Raw genomic sequence first — 21,171 nt, forward strand, 5'->3', positions numbered from 1 at the left:
AAAGTTGAGGTTTCAGAATTCTTGATCTTCTTTGTGAAACTATTGTATTTCACTTAACACCACAACCAGCAGCGAAGCCTAGGAAAAAAATTGGGCACGCTGACTTTTTTCTTTTTTTTTAATGTTTTACAGCAAGGCGATGTATTACTTAGAGATCCTCGGATAGCTACTGCTCAGATACAAAAAAATACTATGGCTTATCTTATTATTGATGACTTTGAACCTTTAAAAACATTCAGTTTAAGTCTTGCAAGAACAAAGTATTGGAATGTGAGGAGGAAAAAAGCTTTTTTTTCTTTTTTCCCCCCAGTAAAGCGAACCCGATTCTACTCTCTCAGGTATTTTGTTTCAGTGACATTCTAATCTTTATACACATTAAGAACTTTCTTTGATAATATTGTTTCATTAGTGTAAAATGTATTTTAACAAATATGCTCTTTTCCATTAACTGCTTTCCAAACACAGAGGACAAATGGAGACTTGATAAGCATATTTTAGTGCTTCATTGAACCCGATATGTATTTCCAACACTTGTTTTGTTATAAATTTCGTAGTTTAATGGAACACCTTGGGCCATAAAGTATTTTGTGTTCATTAACTTTTAAAAAGGAAGACATATGCTATCTAATTATCAGCACTTGGGCCAGAATATCAAGTGCTCTTCATAGTTTTCTGATTCTACCCATGACACAGACCATACATAGGGCCATGGCGAATGGGAAGTAGACTTCAGTGCTGTCCGATTGCATACCCTGCAGTGGTGAGAATGCACTAGCCCCGTGCTGGCCCAAACTGCAGCTGCCGCATGTGGCGATTGCCCACTTAAAGTGTGCTTAGTACAAGGGAGGTACTAGATTTTTAATTTTACTTACCCTAATTTGTTTCAGTTTAAATAGCCCCATGTTGCTAGTGGCTACCACATGGAACAGTGAGTTTATGACCAGAGTTTCGAAAAGAACAGCCATTTGCACAACAATTGTCTTCACTGGTAGCTCCGGCCATTCTTATTCCTACATAGATAATGTCTAAAGAGATCAACCTTTGTGTTGTATTTATGTATTTTTTTTTAATTTTTTATTTTGGGGGGGTTGTTTTTAAATACTACAGGTTTAAATTTGCTAGGGAATGTCTGTTCTTTGAGGTATTTTGCATATACAGACACTACAAGATGTACTTAACTGCTTTCTATAAAAAGTTGAGCTGTTCAGATAAAATTAAATTTACATTTAATTGTTTCAAATTTATTATTTATTCATATAACTGGGTTTCTGTCTTGTTCAAGGCCATGATTAGTTTAAAATTTCTTCAAACAAGTTATAAGAATTATCTTCAGAATAAATAAAATGCTATCAGATCTTAATTTCCTACTTACACGAAAAAGTAAAATATTAGTTTCAGCTTTGTCTTAGGCAAAATATGCCTGGAAATACCTAATATCATATTATTTAAATGTTGCTTACATGATGACTTGAGTTCAAGTAAATTTGTGGAGTGAAAGGAAAGAACAAAATTTGCAAGACTCCTGCATTTTTATAATTGCCTGGGGTTTGACTTATTATGTTAATATACTTCTTACCCTTTTACTCTAGTTGAGAAATTCTTAAATCATCATTTCATCTGTTTTTAGTTTCTACAATGTTGTCTTACAAGATTATGAACAGGACATTTAGTTTAAGGTCTTTTGTTTGTTTGATTCCAGTTAAATGGGTAATGCCATTATTACCTGCAGGTAAAGTTATTTTAAAACTATGTGATTGACCAAAGCCAGTTAGGAATAACCTAATGGCAACCAATACATATTTGTGGGAATAGGAATATTTTTTAAGTTCATTGAAATACCCTGGAATTTCCTTTCTCTTACAACTCTCTGTATGCAAATCCTTTTTCGTTTCTTTGTTTGAATTGATATATGCAACCAAATCCACAGAGTATGCAGTATTTCAATACTCTGAATTCCTTATTTTTCTTTCTCAGTTTTTGTTTTCTACAGATAAGTCCTGTCCATGTACCCCATAAAGAGCTGCAGTATCTTAACTATTCCAGGCCCAAATCTATTCTGCACTGTCAATCACATCACCTCCCAGGGTACTTCCCTGCACACAAATCAAGTTTGAGTCAAGTCTACTTCTAATCAATAGATCTTTATAGATTGTTTTAGTATACCTAAATCACTTCCCAGAAAATATCTAGCCATCTCATTTCTAATGGGAAAACATTAGATGAGATTTCAATCGGGGCCACTAAAGAAGAAAGGCTAATGTACTCTTCTGGTCCATCAGGGGCTTAAACTCCATGTAGTTCTTACATGAAATGGGAAAAATGTTTTCTCTCAAGGCAAAGACCCACACACACGATGAGAACATTTCAGCGGGGGGGCAGCGTAGAATGAAGGAAAACGGCTGAAGGAAGTGCACGCTGCCAGATTGTTTTGACACTGTAGAAAGTTGAGGCATTGCCTTGAAATCTCTGCAGTGTGGTCAGCCAAGCGAGTTCTGGAAACACAAGTGCCTCTGAAGCAAAAACCACCTGAAAATCTTTTTTTTTTTTTTTTCCTTTTTAGTAATTCAACAACAAATGTGGCTACTAATGATACTTTGAATACGGTAAAAACACAGTCCATTTATTATCCATATTCCAAAGATTTTTATTGCTCTAATAAGACCGTTAAATAATATGCTAAGCCGCTGTTCTTAACAATCTGCCCTGTTCTGTCGCTAAGGGGAGTACTGACAAAATTTGTATTTATATGTTGTACTTTCCAGTTAACAAAATGATCTCATACAGATCATCTTATTGAATCTTCGTAGTAGCACTGTGAGAGTTAGTATGTCCTTGAACCACAGTCCAGAAGCTGAAGCTCTGATGGGTAAGGGGGTTGCCTGTGTTCAAACAGCCAGCATATTAGAGATGTATCTTTAAACATGGACAGAAGAGTCCAGAAGAGGCCTTCTTTTCATTATAATATACAAAAAAAAAAAAAAAAAAAAAAGGTTACTTACACTTACCATTTTATTTTTCTGATGTTTTAAATGTTCCAGAAAAATAAAGGAATTTTGGTCTATGTGACCCCCTAGGCAGACCTATACTGTTTCTCAGGCTATGCTGGAGGCCTATATTGCCGTAATCTGCATAACGTGAAACTCTGGGTGAATTAGGATGGAGGCTACTGAAGGACATTCGCTTCAGGAGTCTTGCTACAGCTAGACGTAGACCAAGAGTCAACCGAGACTTTGGTCTTCTGCATCCTCTGCGAACACTTTCTTAACGAGGGTGGGCTACTTCTAAGATGGCCCCTAGTGATGCCCTCCTCCTAGTACTCATGTAAAATTTCCTTCTCTGGAGTATGAGGAGGGTCCTAGGGACTTGCTTCTGATGAATAAAATATGGTAGGTGAGATGGTGTGTCCCTTCTGAGATGAGTTTACAAAAAGACTGACTTCTGTCTTACCTGCCCTCTGTTGTTTTTCTGCTTGCTCATCCTGATGGAAGCCAGCTGCCATTCTCCAGGCTGCCCTGTGGCAAGGAACTGAGGGGGGCTCCAGCCAATGGCTCGTGAGGTACTGAGGCCTCTAGTCCAACAACACATGAGGAACTGAATCCTGTCACCAACCATCTGAGTGAGCCTCTAATCTAACCTTGAGGCGACTGCAGCTCTGGGGATGGCTTTGATTTGGGGCTTGTGAGGACCTGATCCAGAGCATCCGGTTAACTGTGCCCCAATCACTGGCCCACAGAAACTGTGAGATGAAGTATTTGTTGCCTCTCGGTTGTGGAAGTAATTGGTTACACAGCAATATATAACAAATACACTAATAGAATTCCTTTACCTACCCTTTATGCACACAATGCCCATCCCACTATCCAGAATGAATTTTGGAATCGGATTTGATGCCAGTAACGATGAAAACTGCATAGTGGATAAAATCATTGCTTTGGGATTAGAAACATCTGGGCTGTGTCTGGATTTGCCATTTACTACTCTAAGACACTGGAGAAGTTATTCCATATCTCTGATCCTCCCTTTCCTCGTTCATAAAACTATCTATCTATACTGCTTCATAGGTGCTTGTTAAAGCTAGATCATGAAAACAAAACAAAAATGTTTAGCTTCTAGTAGGCACCCAGAAACTATTAGCTATTTTTGTAATAATTACCCCTTAACTTGAATTTAATGATATTAACTACATCTACCCATTTGGTCTTACATTCCTAACATTCTTATTCCTATGGAAAGGATCAATCACTAGCATTTTGTAAATGTCAATGAACACATATAAGCCATTCCTTTGCATAGGAAGAACCTAGGTAATCAAAAAACTCCCACTAAAAATGTAAATAATAATGTCCTAAACACCAGGAGGATGTCAAGGAATAACAATAAAGCCATTCTAAAATATTTGGCAAGACACAAAAATAATGTACGTGCATGATAATAACTGGCATGTAATGTCTTAAAATAGAAGCCAAGCGACAATGATTTTCATTAGATGCTTCTCAAATCCTATGGGTGACATGAACCCATTTTCTCTGTCACATTTCTGAAGAGATAATTGCAGGAAATACTGTAAACAGCTTAACATTCACAGGTTATATTGAGAAATGTTTATAGATATTGACAGCTAAATACAACATATCACAGCATCCTGCACAGTGTGGCATCTACCTAACAATGAACTTCCACAAATCAAAGTCAAAAAGCCAAGCTTTGCTTTGGTAAAAAGGAATATAGAAATATTTGTTGAATGGGTGAATGAATGACTAGTGAATGAAATGCTTTCCAGAATGATAGGTTTGTATGAAATATTATAGAAATAATATTAACGAAAAAATTCATTTTTCTTCCATAATACTTGAGTTTCTAGGCATTAACTCCTTGGACTTAGAAATTAAACAACAATTAACCCAGAATAAGAAAAACAATTCTCTAAACAATCTACTAGACCAGCAGTAAATATAAAAAAACATTTCCTAGGATTCACAGAATTATGGTACCAAATATTTTTTTGAAAACTGAAAAACTTGGGATGCCTGGCTGCCTCAGTGGGTGGAGCGTGCTACTCTTGATCTTGGGATTGTGTGTTCGAACCCCACATTGGGTGTAGAGATTAAAAATAGAATTTAAAAAGCAAACAAACAGGGGCACCTGGGTGGCACAGTCAGTTAAGCCTCTAACCCTTGGTTTCGGCTCAGGTTGTGATCTCAGGGTCGTGAGATTGAGCCCCAGTTTGGGCTCCATGCTCAGGGGGGAGTCTGCCTGAGATTCTCTTTCCCTCTCCCTCTGCCCCTCCTGCTTGTGCTCCCGTTCTCTCTAAAATAAGTAAATAAATATTTAAAAAACAAACCAAAAAAACCTGAAAAACTCACACAGTTTACAAAAAATTAAAGTTGAAATTTGCTAAACTCTTAAATAGAAATATCTACTAGGAAATAGTAGCAAATGAACAAAGTCTCTATGTAAATTATATTTTCCAGCTGACAGTGTATAATTTAATATTTGGGGTTAAGTGGAAACAAAATTTACTTACGCTTATTGAGCATGAGAAAAATTTAAGTGTAGGTATAGAGAAATGTTCACATTAGGAAAAAAGGGTTAATTTCTCAATCTTTGTCTGTTAGTTATTTAGTACACCAAATGTACACAGTCTGGGTGTAATTATTTCCTAGTCTTTTAATGAAAATATGTGTGAATGGAGTGGATATATATACACACACTTGAGAATGTATATACAGAACAAAGTTACTGGTATTTCTAATTGAATTGCTTTGCTTACCTACTCTCAAGAGTTTTAAATTACTGTATATTTTATCTAACTACCCCCTCCTAAAAGTTCCCCAATCTACTCATATTTGTCCTATCTTCTATTCATTATTTATTAAATTGTACTTTTCTTTACAACCAGAAATACATATTGATGATTGCGAATGTTGATTAGGTTCCTTGGAAAGCCATTTATGCACTTGTTCTTGTACCTGGAAAACTATTTTAAAAAATATTTTAGCTTCTTCAAGAAAGATTTGAATCAGGAGTGTTTTTATGTAGGTGATGCAAACTTTTGTATTTTGTGACTTGCCCAGAAAGGCGTGAAGTTTGGCTGAACGTAACAAAACAAAGCAAAGCAAAATCTTGCTCTTCTGAGCTCTGTATGGTCTTTGCTCATATTAGAACTAGGCCAGGATACAGAATGTTAATTGTTTCATGGAAATCCTATAACCAAAGTAATATCAGTGCAAAATGAAAATTCTTGTTGGATTTAAACAGAAAGAAAAAACATTGGCAAGAGGAAAAAGGGTTTTAAAAAAAAAATGAGAAATCTTAAAAAATATGAGAAATCTTGCAACTAATATTTATTTAACACCTATTATGAGTCAGGTACTGTGTCAGGTCCTTGGATTATTCAGTGAATAAAATCAACAAAAACTCCACCTTCCTTAGGCTTACATTCCCATGGGGGAAGGGCACTTGGTGAAGGGAGAGAGACAGTAAATAACAAACATAACAAATAAACTATATAATGTGTTAGAAGGTGATATGTGCCAAAGATAAAAGAAAAAGTAGAGCCAGGGAATGGAAGTGTGTGTGGAGGCAAGATGAGGGTAGGGGTGACCCAGCTGGTATTTAATAGGAGACTGAAAAAGTGACATTTGAGCAAAGACGTGAAGAAAGAAGGAAATTGTTCCAACAAATAGCTGAAGAAAATGCATCTGAAGCAGAGAGAATAACTTCAGTGAAAGCCCTAAGGCAGGAGTATGTGTGATACATTCAAGGAACAGCGAGAAGGTGAATGTGGCTGAAACGGAGGCGGGAAAGAGGAGGGAAAGGGAGATAGGCTGGTGGGTAATGTGTTTGGGGGATGGGGTGATGGCAGAGATCTTGAGGGACTTGTAAGCCGTTGTGAAGACTGACTTGGACTGACTCCTGATTGACCAATTTTTCGTCCTTGCCTCTTTTTCCTCTGCCTCCTCCTCCTTCACCAAGGTCGCCTTCATTGTCAAGGCATTTATTGACTGAACACTTGTCTTGATTTGAACAATAATAAGATTCTAAAGTTCTAGGAGTGTATTTTCACAATTTTATTCTTCTCATCATTTCTATTCAATCCAAAAATATGTGTTGGATTCCTGATGTGTGAAAAACTGTGTTTCAGGCACATTTAAAAAACAGAGACTCTAGTCTATCGACTCTGACTATAGAATATGGTCCTCTGGACCACTACTGAACACGACATAATACTAAGCGTTCTATATGCGTTAACTCACTCAGTCCTCCCAGCAACCGATAAAATGGATGCTATTAGTTTTTTCATTTTAAAGATGAGAAAAGTGAAGCACAGGAAGATTAAATAACCCATTCAAGATATGCAGGCAGCGAGCTATAGAAGAACTAAAACTCCTCAGAACTAAAAGTTCTCAGGTGTTTTTGACTCCACAGTTTGGGATCTTGACCATTCAAAATACTGCCTTCTATTGTTACAATCCTTTACAGTACGCATACTCTTTGAAATGTTTTCTTTATCCACTTGTTCATTCACCAAGTATTTATTACCAATCTACTGTCTTCTCAGTGCTGTTAGGCATTGAGGAGACAGAGTAGCTGCGGGCCTCTATGGTATCTTTGTGTGAATTAGAAAAAAACGTGTCTATTCCTGAAGATACTTTACTTTCTTCTGGCAGGAAATTACTGTAATATTCTGATCTTTGAAGAGCAAGATATCTAACTGCCATTGCTGGAAAATGGTCATAATAAATACAAAAATGTATTCACAGGTGCAAAGGTAGAATATATATGAAAGCCAAGATATTAAAGGTGTTTGTAATGTAAATATTATCCCTTCGATGTGATGCCCTAGTGAAGTCCATGGCTGTGTACATGACACCGCCATATGAGCCAAATAAAAGAAAATAAAACATTGCTCCCCGGAGCTGAAAAATACAACACTCATAGTAGGTCAAAAAACTCATTTCTTTTCTACAAGACCTTTTGGTAGACTCTTTCAAAATCTTCCATATGAACTCAAATAACTCAGCAATGTTGAAAATTATTATTTGAATGGTAGTAAGACACTAAAGCTTTAGGGAGTGTATTCTTGTCATTCTTTTAGGATCATCTCTTATCAATTCTATTCAGTTAAAAAACACGTGCTGAATTCTGAACAAGTGCAAAATTGTGTGGTAGGCATATTTTTTTCAAGATTTTATTTATTTATTTGAGAGAGAGAGACAGAGAAAGAGAGAGAGAGTGCCCAAGAACAGGGGAAAGGGGCAGAAGGAGAGGGGGAAGCAGACTCCCCGCTGAGCAGGGAGCCCGATGCGGGACTCGATCCCAGGAGCCTGGGATCGTGACCTGAGCCGAAGGCAGACGCTTAACCGACTAAGCCACCCAGGCACCCAGGTAGGCATATTTTTAAAAGTAGGGATCATAGTCTGTTGGGCACAGGCCATTTACTGTAATGCATGAGAACACTATTGAACTGTACACGATACCAACTTTTTATGGTATTTATATCCATCACAACTGACATTCATCAGTTACCTACTTAGAAGAGAATTTTCTCTCATCAAGATCAGAGCATACTTATGCCATTACTTTTCTATTAATTAGCACTTATCCTCAAAAGATTTTAAAGCATCACTGCTTATTAATTGCGTCTTCACAAATCATAAAGAAGGTTTGAGGAGGCTAAATAGTAGGGCCAGTTTGAGTCAGGAATTTCTGACTCCCAAGCCCACCGTGCCAGACTGCCCGCTCAGTGGATGGTGGGAGGATGGCCTACTCCCAGGCCCCTTGCAGGCTGATAGAAAAATCAGAGCTGAAGATTATGGAAGTAAGAGGGCACACAGCCAGAATGATGGACTAGTGAGGATCCGACCTGTGCCAGACTCCAGCTTGCTTACGCCTACCCAGACCAGGCACAACTCCTATTGTTTAGCAGCCAATTCAAATGACTAAGCTCTGAACTCTAATTTCAAATGTGCAAAATAGTCCCAGAATTGGCTTCAAGGTTCATTAGATCCCTTTCCTCTTCCATGTGTATTGCTTCTAAGCTTAGATACTGTGCTTCTGAAAGGGTAATTTGAAGGTATCAAGGAGTATGAAAAGAGAGAAACAAACACATATTGCAAGTTAACCAGGTGCCAAATGCTATCCTGAGCACTTTGTTATATTCGCATTGAAGAAGTGAGAATCAGGTTTTGGGGTTTTTGTTTTGTTTTGTTTTGTTTTGTTTTTTGGGGTTTTCCTAAGAACAAATGTTAAGAGCTTAGACCCAACTTGGAAATAGAGCTGGAGCTGCAAGTTTGGGTAAAGGAATAAATATAGAAGAATTGTTGTACCTCCAAGTCTCCCATGTTGCAAAGTGGCCCCGAAGGCATTGTCAACAAACCAGTGGATGAGACATTTCAGCCACGGGAATAAGCGAAAACATGCTTACGAAAGCTGTTATGGCTTCATATAATTCCTTCATTCAAGTGGCCATTTATTTTTTACTTATTCATGTAGTCTCTAAATGACTAGTTTGAGAAATAATCTTTTGGGGCTATCATTACAAAGAAAGTAAGACTTTCTCGAAGCTGATAAAAATCATTTTTATAATTTTTTCTTAGTTTCTTTTCTTCTTCTTGTAAAAAAAAGTCTGGGTCTGTGCTCTGTTTTCCTTACCCTGTTGTAAGCCCCTCAAGAACAGGAGCTAAGTTTTGTACCTCTTTGAGATTTTTAGTGTTTACCCTTTCACTTGGCACATGGAAGACTTCATTCATTTACTAACTGACGATTTTTTTGAGCACCTACTATGTGTCAGGCAGTGGACTGGGTGAGGGAGTACAATGGTAAATAAGTACAGTTTTTGCCAAAGTTATCACAGTTATAGAGAAGCCAGACAATAAATAAATATATTTCATTAGGTACACATACAGTCTAAGGCAATATAGGGGGGCTCGCCAGAATAGAGGGGTACCGAACTCAATCTAAGTTAATCAGGGAGAACTTCCCAGAGAAGGTGCCAAATATTCTAGATCATAAAGAAAGTAACAGTTAAGACGGGAAAGGGCAGGACAGGTGAAATTTACTACAGGAGTCGAGGCCTTGAACCCACCAGCAAGAGCTCGGTCTGTTCTGGGAACTTTCAATATCTCATTCTCCTTAGAATGGTGAGACCTTGCCTGATGTGAGTGGAGTGGCAAGCAGGAGACAGCTCACGAAGGGAACTCCACCAATATTTGTTTCTGATGCTCCTGAGGCTGTTGGTAGGTGACAAGATTACAGCTGGAATGCCTATAGGTGTGCCTAAAAAGCAGGTGTCTACACAGGCCAGTCATCATGACAAACACCAAGGGCCTCTCACAGAGGACAAAACAAAAGATGTTCTCATAACTGGTTGAGTCAGAGAGCGGGGTAAAATGGGGGAAGAGTCCAGGTGCCATCTCTTTCTTCACCTGTATGCTAAAATTGTCAGAGTATTAGAAGAGAAGTGGAATCTGCTCAGTAGATGAATATTCTTCAGAGTCTCCAAACTTGTTTGGATATCATCTCTGTGACCTTTAGATAAATGTAACCTGAATCTTATAAACTCCCTATCCATACAGAAGCAAAATAGCTATTGTTCTATTTGCATTTTGCAAATTAAGCATCATCTCAGGGTATCTATCCCATCACGAATAGCTTTTGCTTCTCTCAACATTTCCTGGCTCTGAAAGCATCTCTCCAATATGAGCTAGGTACTGAACTTTGAAGAAGAGTCCACTGTAATAACAGTAAAGTTTAATGATGCATAACTTTGAGAGACTGACAAATTTCCAGCCAAAGTGTTGATTCTTACAGAATTTATGAAGCACATGCTGTATTCTGTGTCATTATGGTCCATTTTTGGCCGAAATAATCATGTGAAATAGATTTTTAAATGAGTGGTAATAGCCAGATATAAAGAAGGTATTGATGTGTGTCATGAAGGGTGAAATAGCGTACCAGATTAAAGCATATAACAAATCAAAAACAACAGTACCCTCCACTACTACAAATATATATTTGCTTTTCCTTTTAATCACCCATTCTATGTACCACTTTGCACATTTACAATTTCCTTTCCTATAGAACCCTTCCGAAGAGCATTAAAAATGTGTAAAATTTTGCATAGCTGCGTATACTGCTTTGGGAGATACTAAAAGTTCAGAAACTGGTTGCTTAAATTTGACAAAGTAGTTGCTCTTATATGTAAATACTGCCCTTTGTAAATCATGCTAAAAGCTTATAATCTAATCTTTATTACATGCATATAAATGGAATATTTAGTGGATCAATATTTAAATGCCTTTATCAATTCAACAATTTTAAAATAATCCTGGAAAATTCTATTTGTTTTTCAGAAGCATAGAAGTTTATTCTTCCTTTATAACTTCCAGTTGGGATGCCTGGGTGGCTCAGTCGTTAAGCGTCTGCCTTCGGCTCAAGTCATGATCCCAGGGTCCTGGGATCGAGTCCCACATAGGGCTCCCTGCTCAGTAGGGAGCCTGTTTCTCCCTCTCCCTCTGCTGCTCCCCCCTACTTGTGCTCTCTCTCTCTCTCTGACAAATAAATAAAAATCTAAAAAAAAAAAAAAAAAAACCTTCCAGCTAAGCTCTTTTTTGTCCTCAAAAGATCTCATGGATGACACCCCTACATCCAACTTGTTTTGAAAAAGTACGAAATGTATTCCTAAGGTTCTCTGCTGCCTGTTTTCACCCTGTTCATCTTAATGTCTGTTATGAATTAGTTTCTCAAGAAACAATTGAAATGTAAGTCTCCCCCACCCCCCCAGTCTACATTTTGTTTTGACACACGGCGGGGAAAAGTGGCTTTCAAAAAGAATAATTTAAACTTTGATTTTACGCTTCACTTTGGAATGCATGTTTATGAAATGCGTATCTCACCGACCGAGTAATCAATACAGAATGTGTAGTACATTAGGAGGAAACCATGCCTGAGATTATTAGAAAAATTAAATGCTTTTAGTTTTGCTTACTTGAGCAATATGTGAAAATTAACAGTTTAAACCCTTTCGGGCATCTGACCAGACTTAGCCTTAGTCAGGACTCATGCTACTGTGGCTGAGCTTTCTGTCTTGTTTTTTCCCTCCCTACTCCTCCCTTCCCTGCCCTCCCCTTCCTGTCTTCCCTTCCCTCTCCTCCCCTCCTTGCCCTCCCTTGCCCTCCCCTCCCTGCCTTTTCTCCCCTAACTCCTTTGCCTTCCCTGCCCCTCCCTCGTCCTGCCTTCCGCACCCTTCCCCTGGTCTTCTCTCTTCTCTTTCCTTCTCTTTTCCTTTCTTTCTCTTAGCAAAGCTGCATTTACCCTATCTGGTTAGCATTCACCCGGTGAACATTAAATTACTGAAATCCTAATTTTAAAGACTCACATTTATACAGAAATAGCATGAGATGGGACACAGAAAAAAAATTGAGTGGCTATGGCTTTCTCTGAAAAGTGGTGCTGTGTTTCCATCACATTCCAGAAACCTTATGAGAGTCAGAAAGAGAGGTTGTGCATGTCTAACTGTGCCGGGGACCAGTGGATCCCAGTCACAAATCTATCTCCCCCACATCCAGAAACCCCATGAGAATAAGCGAAATCCTCTTTTGAACTGCTGCTTTTCAACAATTCAGGAGTTTATCAGCCTAATAAAAAAGTAACTTGGCAGTGAGAAAAAGGCTGAAAGTCTCAATAGGCTCTTCTCGGGCCTAGTGGGGCCTGAAGAACACTTCAAGGTCTTAGTCAACAGTGAACAGAGGAGCTTGAAGGAGCACCCTCCTCCATACCGCAAACAAGCTGCTGAGAGACCTGGAGAGAGGTCAGTCTTGACATAAACATTTTTCCCAGGCCATACGCAAGTAAATTCAAATAAAATAGGCCAAGTCCTGGGTGGAGGATTAGAGCAAAAGCTCAGGGAACACGAAAGTGAGTCCCTCTCTCCAGGACCATATCCCACAGGAGTGGCCATTTAAAAACTGCATTTTAACCTCAGGCATTTCAATTCATGATGTCTACCTTCCTAGCTTTTTCAGCTGGACTTTTTTTTTAAGAACAATTTCTAGTTTAGTGGATTGATGTGCTAGAACTAAAATTTTAGAAAGCTATAAATTTTGGAAGCCCTTTTCAAAAATGTAGCCACACTCAAAGATATTTGAGAAGCAGAGATTGTTATTCGTCTTTGGATCTTCATTTCCTTTTTTTTTTCCCCCAAATCCCAGCATTTGTTAGACACTCTACGCAGACTATAGACATACAATGTGTCCATAAGTGTAGCATTTGGTTGTGACAAACTAGTTTTACTAAAATGGAAGATTTAATAGATGAAATGAGGAACTATGTCAATGTAATAGCATATTAGATATTGCAAATGAGCTATTCCTAAGGCAACATGAATTGTTTTGCTTTTATATTTCCACAATCGTTCGTTCATTTGACAACTAACATTCAGAATCCATCTTTGATCTTGGAACACTAGTACAAATCAAAGTACAATAAATCCTTACACTTGGGAATGTAAAATGACACGGACAGAGTCCTTGGCCTGGAGGATAAGCAGACCCACCCAAGACCTGATGTCAGGGCTAGCTTTAGGTAGGCTTGGGAGGCGGTCAAACTTGTCTTCAGGCCTTTCAACATTGCTCTCTGCCACCTTTCCCACCAAGCATCGGGCATCCCACGATTCTAATTACCACTCATGGAGGATTTGTTATGTGCCATACATTTACGTGTGTTGTTTCTGATCCTTACATGAATTTACAGGATGAGTATTTTATTTCCATTTCACATATATGAAAATGAGGCTCATTAAGTGTAACTACTTCCAAGGGGCAGAGCTAGATTTCAAACCCAGGTCTGACTTCAAAGCCCTTCCTTAAGCTCATGACATCATTATGTCTCATCCTGAGACCTGAGACTTCCAGGTGCAGTTCACGCCCAAACTTGTTTTTCCTGTTTTGACTCCTGATTCCCTTTGGCTTTGGGGCTGTGGCACTTTGGAATATAGACAGTAATGAATTTTTTTGGTGGGGTGTTGCAGGGAGGGTGGGAAATGGAAGGCATGCATGGTTCTACTTCTATTAACTTCTATTACTAGAATTCTATTTCGTTTCTGACAGGGACCTTTGGAAATGATACCTCTACCCAGAGGACTTGTAACAGGATAAATTTAAAGCAGCATGGCATATTGTTGATCATGCAGACGACATGACTGCCAATTTAGCGTACTGTTAAGATTAGCCATTTGTGTTGGCTTCACGATGTTGTGAAAAATCCTGTTAGCTTCTTGGAACTACAAAACATGTGATGAGAAATTTTCCTTATTTTGCTTTGTGACTATCTACCATTTGATTTTCACTCTAAAACGTAAACTGACATTTCTTCGGGTTTGTAACAGAATTTTCCCATTGTAACACACTTGGTTGGCAGAGCAGCCCAATGATCTGTTAAAAATCACCAGAAATCAATATTTCCATGAAAGACTCCTCTCTGAAATTTACTGTGTGACTTTGGGCAAGCCACTTAACCTCCCTAAACCTTCACATATAAAATGGTCATCATGAGGATCAAGTGAGATAATTTCTACATAAAAGGGCTTTACAAATTGTTAAGTATTATACAAACGTTAAGGGCATTTCTGGGCATCATTCCTAAGCTGATTCATTCCTTCCTGAGAAGCAATCTTGCAATATAAAGGCCTTGACTTGAGTCTTCCATCTGTGATATCTTTTTGACCCTCCCCTATAAAGGAAGAATCAAGACTCCGAGAGTTCTCTCTGTAATTTACCACATCTCAGCCAATAATCTTACGTGATGAGCGCTGAACATTTTCTCCTTGGATTTCCTAATCCTGATTAAATGGTAAATCCTGAAGTTATTAGGTAGCAAAGGCTCATTTATCAAACCCTTAGAAAGAAGTTTCTATTTTTGGAATTTTTTCCTTCTCCTATCAGTTAGCACTTTATCTTTTATAATCACAGATTGTGTCTAGGCAGTCTACTCGAGATAGAAGGCAGGGAGTAACAGAATCATATGAAGAATGATAAATGAGATATCTCTCTGTTCCTTTCTTCTCATATGCCTTGGGGTAACAGGTACCTCTCATGCCCATTCATGATTCTTTCTCTAAAAGTACCTTAGTGCCCCCTGCAGGTTATATGAGTTTCTCCTCCCCCAATCTTGTTTATACTTTTTGTTTTTTTTAACCCTCTCCAGAAACAGACTAGTGCTAGGTTTTTCTCCACTTGCTGGAATCCAGGAGGATGGTTATTTCTAGTATTCTCTGAAATATTCAGAAAAACGACTCAGCAGTGGTGATTTCGATCTTATGTGCCATGTGAGGGTAATAATGGATCCTGAATATTTGGCCTTGCATTGGTCGCTATGAGACCATTGACAGGAGATAAGCTATGGGGGACATTTACAGGTGGGAAATCTGAAGTTTAAAAGGCCAAGTAACTCTGTAGGGCTTCCAAAACTAACCTGCAGTGGTTGCAGGGCTAGAACTCAGGTCTTCCAGGGTTTATTCAAGTACCCTTTACTCTGTTTTGAATAGCTTCTTTTCCCTATTTTCAAAAGTATCTGTTTATATCTCAAAAACCTAACCCTGAGAGCTATTAATGTCATCCATGGGCTTCATTAGATAATCGATGGATTAGAGCTTCCAGCTTGCCGAAAGGATCTGCTTGGCAATACTAATCCAATTTGTAACCACATCCTGGTGCTATTGCAAATGTCTCAGAGGTCAAAGGTATAATTTAGTGAGAACTAAAGTGCAATAAACATGGGGGAAGGCTCATTTCTTGATTTACTCGGAAGTTGCCTAAAGCAAAGTACTCCAGCACACAACCTTTTAATGATCCTCCTGCTGAAAAAGGCAGAAATCTATTGACTCTTTCTAGGTTTTATGATCTTGAAATTCTTGAACATTTTCTGAACCTTCTGTTTCCCTGAAATATCACTCATTCATCCCCACATTATTCATTGGCATCCTCAGTCCATGTTTGTCTTGCTTATTCTAAGTAAAGAATGTCCATTGATCCGAATTATTTATCATCTAAGAATTTGGAACTCAGGAAAGCCTTTCTCTTTTGAAGCTATTTTGAGATTTTGAATACAATATCGAAGGAACGAATGCTATGTTTTAATCTAAATCCTTGGAAGAAAAATTAAAATTCTGGGGCATAATAATTAAGTCCTGTAGATCAAAGTGAAGGGTGAAGATATCTAGATATAAGTTCTGAAGGCCAAATTGAAGAAGACTTTGTGAAAATGTTAAATGTTTAAACCACAAATCTATGTTTGTTCAGCTTCTGGATTTCCTCTTACTAAGTAGTTTTAAAGCTACTTAACAGTATTTAATTGACATTTTACTCACTATTTTACTTGCTTTAAATCTTTCCTACTCAAGCTCTCCCAATTACAACATGTACACAAAAAATTACTTTAGCCTATTTCTAAATGACTAATTAGTTTGATGTAATTTCTATTAGAATTCAGTAATATTGATACTGCAGGTGCTGGAGCAGCATTTTTCAAGTGTCAATTCCAACCTGTTAGTAGGTTGTAAAATCAATTTCTTTGGTTGTGCCCAGCATTAAAAAGAAAAGAAGGACAGAAAGCGAGAAAGAAAGAGAGAGAGAGAGAAATACAGTTGCATGGAATATAGGAAAAGAGTGGTTAAGTCTCATTATGTGAAACTCTGCTTTGGTTATGTATTTTGATTGTGACATAAACTGTATTTCTTACTGGAGTTGTAGTCAAACTGAGAAGCACTATTCTACACTGCGGTGGGTAAGGGCAGGAGCTCCTTACCAGCTGTGTGTATCATTCTGTGCCTTGGTTTTCTTCTCTGAAAATATGTGTAATGAGACTGACAGAACAGGGTTGTTGTAAGAGTTAACTGGAAAACAAAATAATGTTGGTGCACAGTATCTGACATAGTGAAAAACAAATATCGTTGTTATTTTAGTAGGATTTACATTTGAAATCATATTTGAATCATTTGAAATAATAAATCAAAGTACTTACTCTTCTCCCTTACATCAAGATCCCTTACAAACTTCTACCTACTGAGCACATAGCCCCAGGAAAGAAGCTGGGTTCTCCCAAGTTAGAACAAAGAAGCCATTGATCAGTTTTAGATCTCATAAACTGACTCTTCTGAAACAACAGTCATGAAATTTGGGTTATTAGAAAGAAAAGGATTTTCTAAATTGCTTTGTCTCTTCTTTAACATATTGAGAAGCTGGCCAGACAAACAACAGTAGAGAGTCTTAACTGAGAGGGGGACAGGGTAAGTTAGGAAGAAGTGGGACATGCTGGCTTCTCAGGTACTACAGGAGTCTGGGTAGAAGGCAGAGAGGTAGGAAAGCATGGCTTCAGTTTTTCTTCTCTTTACAAATTCCAGGAGGTGAGGGTTCAGTGGGAGAGGAGAAGTATAGAGATGTTCTAGAGAAGTTGAGGGGAATGATGAGGAGAGAGTGGCTGCCTCCCTCCAAGAGGCTACTGGAAGCTATTGCCCATAGGCTTCTGCTTAAACTTGGGGGGCTGTTACATCAAGTTAAATTCAGTGGCTTAACATGGTTTTGTACAGAAAGGTCTAAGTTTAAGCCTCTTAGAGTCTCCTTCAGCTCCTGTATGGTGTGAAGCTATCCAGAAGTTCCTGAGCATCATGTGGAATGAACTAGAAGGATCTAGCTGAACTTAATTGAAAGACCTTCCTGTCAGCTTTGCCAAAGGAGGTTGCCTAAGGGGAAGGAAGCCATCCACCACAGACTAAGGCCCAAGTGCGAGTCAAGGTCCCGTGTCAGGGATACACGTTGTCAGTGAAAGTGGAGACAGGACCCAATCTCCAAGAGGAAATGGTGCCCCATAGCATTGTCAGAGTTGAGTGAACAAAATATGACCGATTATGGCGCAAAGCAGTTTTTAGCAGTGGGCGCATCAGAATGCCCAGGGTATGAACAAGTCACTCCTGAGATATTCTCAGCTGTGGGAGTAGGCCAAACCAGGAGAACTGGGAGGATACCTCATGCACTCCAGGACTCCTCCTCCCCTAAGATTATGTACACCTCAGTCATCCTACAGGTATCCAGGTGGAGAGGGCAAAACTCTGACAAGCGTTTCCCTGACTCATCTAAGCAGAAACTGGGTTACATAAAGAGACGGGTTGAATTACCAAGTAAGACTGAATTGACAATTTAACTAAAACAACTTTTCTAAACTACTTTGTGGGTGTAGGATTGTGGAGAAAACCCAATCATTTAAAAAGAAGTAAAGAATCCTCATTTCTCTGCACATCTGAGCATAGTGAAAATACATTTCAGATTTTTCTGATGTATCATTATTATTGCATTATATCATTATATCTGTGGGAATTGACTTTTTCTAAGTCTTTATTTGCTCCAGTCTCTGTGTCATGGAGTATTTTGAATAACAGCTTCTTTGATACAAATTAACAACTAATTTAGATATCTCTACCCCAAACTGAAACTACAGAACCAACACCAAATGAATATTAAAGAAAGAAAAAAGGGAGGAAGCTAGTCTCTGAGTTTCCATATAAAATGCTGCCCAGCCTCAGTGTAATCCACAGTGATGGACAGGAAAATAATGGTAATTTTTTTAAGTTTGCAGAGGACCTTTCTGCTTTGATAGTCAATTGAAATTCAACTCTAATTTTTGTGTCTTAACCTTTAGAGTTTAGTCTCTTCCCCACAGTTGTAGGGGAGGGATGGTGGTGGAGGTGTAGGGGATATAAATTGTTAACATGAAACAGGAAAAGAGACAGTAAAAAAGACCTTTTCTGTTCAGGGCACTGATCTGTCCAGAGTTATTCTTATCCCCCCACTCCCCCACCCCCACACAACCGGCAGGATCCACAGCTGTCCAGACATGTTGACAAGCAGGGAGAGCAGAGGGCTCACCAATACCCAAGGCCGACAGACCATCGTGCAGGTCAGGGCCAGGCCAGCATGTGTCCTTGCTTTTCATACCACTGGAGGCAAGATGAAATATTGGAAAGAGTGGAGTTTATCGATAAAGTGCAGGTGGAACTTCTCACTTCAGTCAGATAAAATGGGCTGTAGTGCTTAGAAACACCATCTCCTAGCTGTGTGACCTTAGACAAATTGTGGAATCTTCCTAACTTGTGCCTCCTGTGAAATGGGGGAAAGAACTGAAACTTCTCATGAGGCTGTTGGAAGTGAAATGTGACAATTCATGTGAAGCATGCATCACACTATCTGGAACTGAGAATGGGTTCATCAGCCAATCTTACTCGTTTATCCTTCGGTGCAACTTTAGGCTTGAACCTGACTACCTACATGAAATTCCTAAAATATTTAAGTTTTTTTTTTTTTTTAACTAAATCCCCCTCCTTTGTAAAGTGGGACTAACTCACAGTATGTGAGAGTATTTAGAGATTATGATAAGAAATACATGTCAAGCTCATCACTTTCCCCCTTCTTCCCTTGACCTGTGTCTTCCAGTTGGTGTGGTTAAGAAGTCCAGAAGATTTCAGAAGAGACACAATAATGATGTCTTTGAGCCTGTGTCTTCGTTGCATATCCAGACATTCTTGGAGAACTAATGGGTCTGGGATGGGATTAGGTAGCCTCAGAGAAAGCAGATGCAAAACTGATGGAAAGAGCATCACGAGAAGGGAAACCAAGAGTTAGTATGGAATTAGAAATGAGAATCATGCTGACCTCCAGGCCATTTGATACATCACTGTCAGAGATATCTTCCTACAAATTCTGATGTTTCTAAAAATTTTCCAGATAGTGGCTCTCTATTACTTCCCACAGAAGGTCTAATTGCCTCGAAGACCACCTATGTTAAGGTTCTGGCCTCCTCTTCGGGATTGTTGCCATCTACCCCCTCCATGTGCCTTTCCTAGTAGGGAAGGAGGGACGGAAATTAGGGAAGGAGGGATGGAAATTAATGAGGAAGTTATTACTGAAATAGATTTGGAAGGCCTTCGCAACTTGGCAAAAATTAATTTCAGGTTGAGGAAGGCAAGTGATAAAATTAGAGAAAGAAAAGTCATGTATGACATTAAGCTGTTTCTTTCTTACCAGATATTAAATTAACTCCAGCAGCAATGAGTTCAGAACAAGGCAAGGGTCCCCTGATACATATTTCCTAGATTCTAAGACATAACTGTCACATACATCATAAATTCTCTAACAGGAAAAAAAGAAAACATATCATTTATATGACACATCTTGATTTTAAAAACATATGGAAAACACTCTTTTTTTTTTTTCCTTCATTCAACAAATATTTACTGAGAACCTAGTATATGCTAGTCCCTGTTCTGGAAAAATAAAAGTAAAAATTCCTGTCTAATGGAAGGAGTCAGAAAATAAACATAATAAATTACTTACTTATGTAGATGATAAGTACAATGGGTAAAAGGTAAAGCAGGATAAGGGGAATCAGGATGCCTAAGTGGGTGCGGGCAGATGTTGGTATTTTAAATAGGTGAGTGAGACTCGGTCCCGCTGAGAAGGTAGCCTTTGAGGATATGACTGGAAGAAAATGAGAGAGCAAATGCAGTGGTCCTCAAGGAGAGACCCTTCCAAGCAGAGAGAATGAGTAGTGCAAATACATAACAGATATGGTAACATACGTTCCAGGGTTCTATAATCACATGAACTGCGGAAAGATAGTCCTACCTACTCTATCTCTTTTCTTGGAGGTCAAAATAAGCCTTAACACATTATTAAAGCATTGTGAAACAAAATAAAGCGTTTTTAACTTGATTTAACCCGGCACATCTCAAACTTGTTAGGTAACATTAACTGTTGTGATGGACGTCTACGAAGATCCCTAAGGATACCAGTTTTCTGTGAGAGAAATGTTGAGTTAGAAAAATATGATTTCTATAACTGGTATTATTTTCTGAGAGATATCTACTCTAAAATCTGACTAATCCATTGATATGAATATCTTTCATATTTCTTTTTGAGCTTTGGAGTATTACCATGTGGTTATTAACTAGGCATTCAATAGCAATAATGCCGTGATTCCACTTACTGAATTGATAGTCAAAATAATAGGCCACTATATTCTTGGATTTTGTACCTCTTCCAGGAGTAGAAACGTTATACAAGTATTATTGACCCTACTATTCTGAAAATATCTTGCAAATGAGGACCTAAATGTTTAAATTAT

The sequence above is a fragment of the Mirounga leonina genome, unplaced genomic scaffold (assembly GCF_011800145.1).
Source record: "Mirounga leonina isolate KUSES-001 unplaced genomic scaffold, KU_Mleo_1.0 Mir_173, whole genome shotgun sequence".
In the NCBI taxonomy this organism is placed as follows: Eukaryota; Metazoa; Chordata; class Mammalia; order Carnivora; family Phocidae; genus Mirounga; species Mirounga leonina.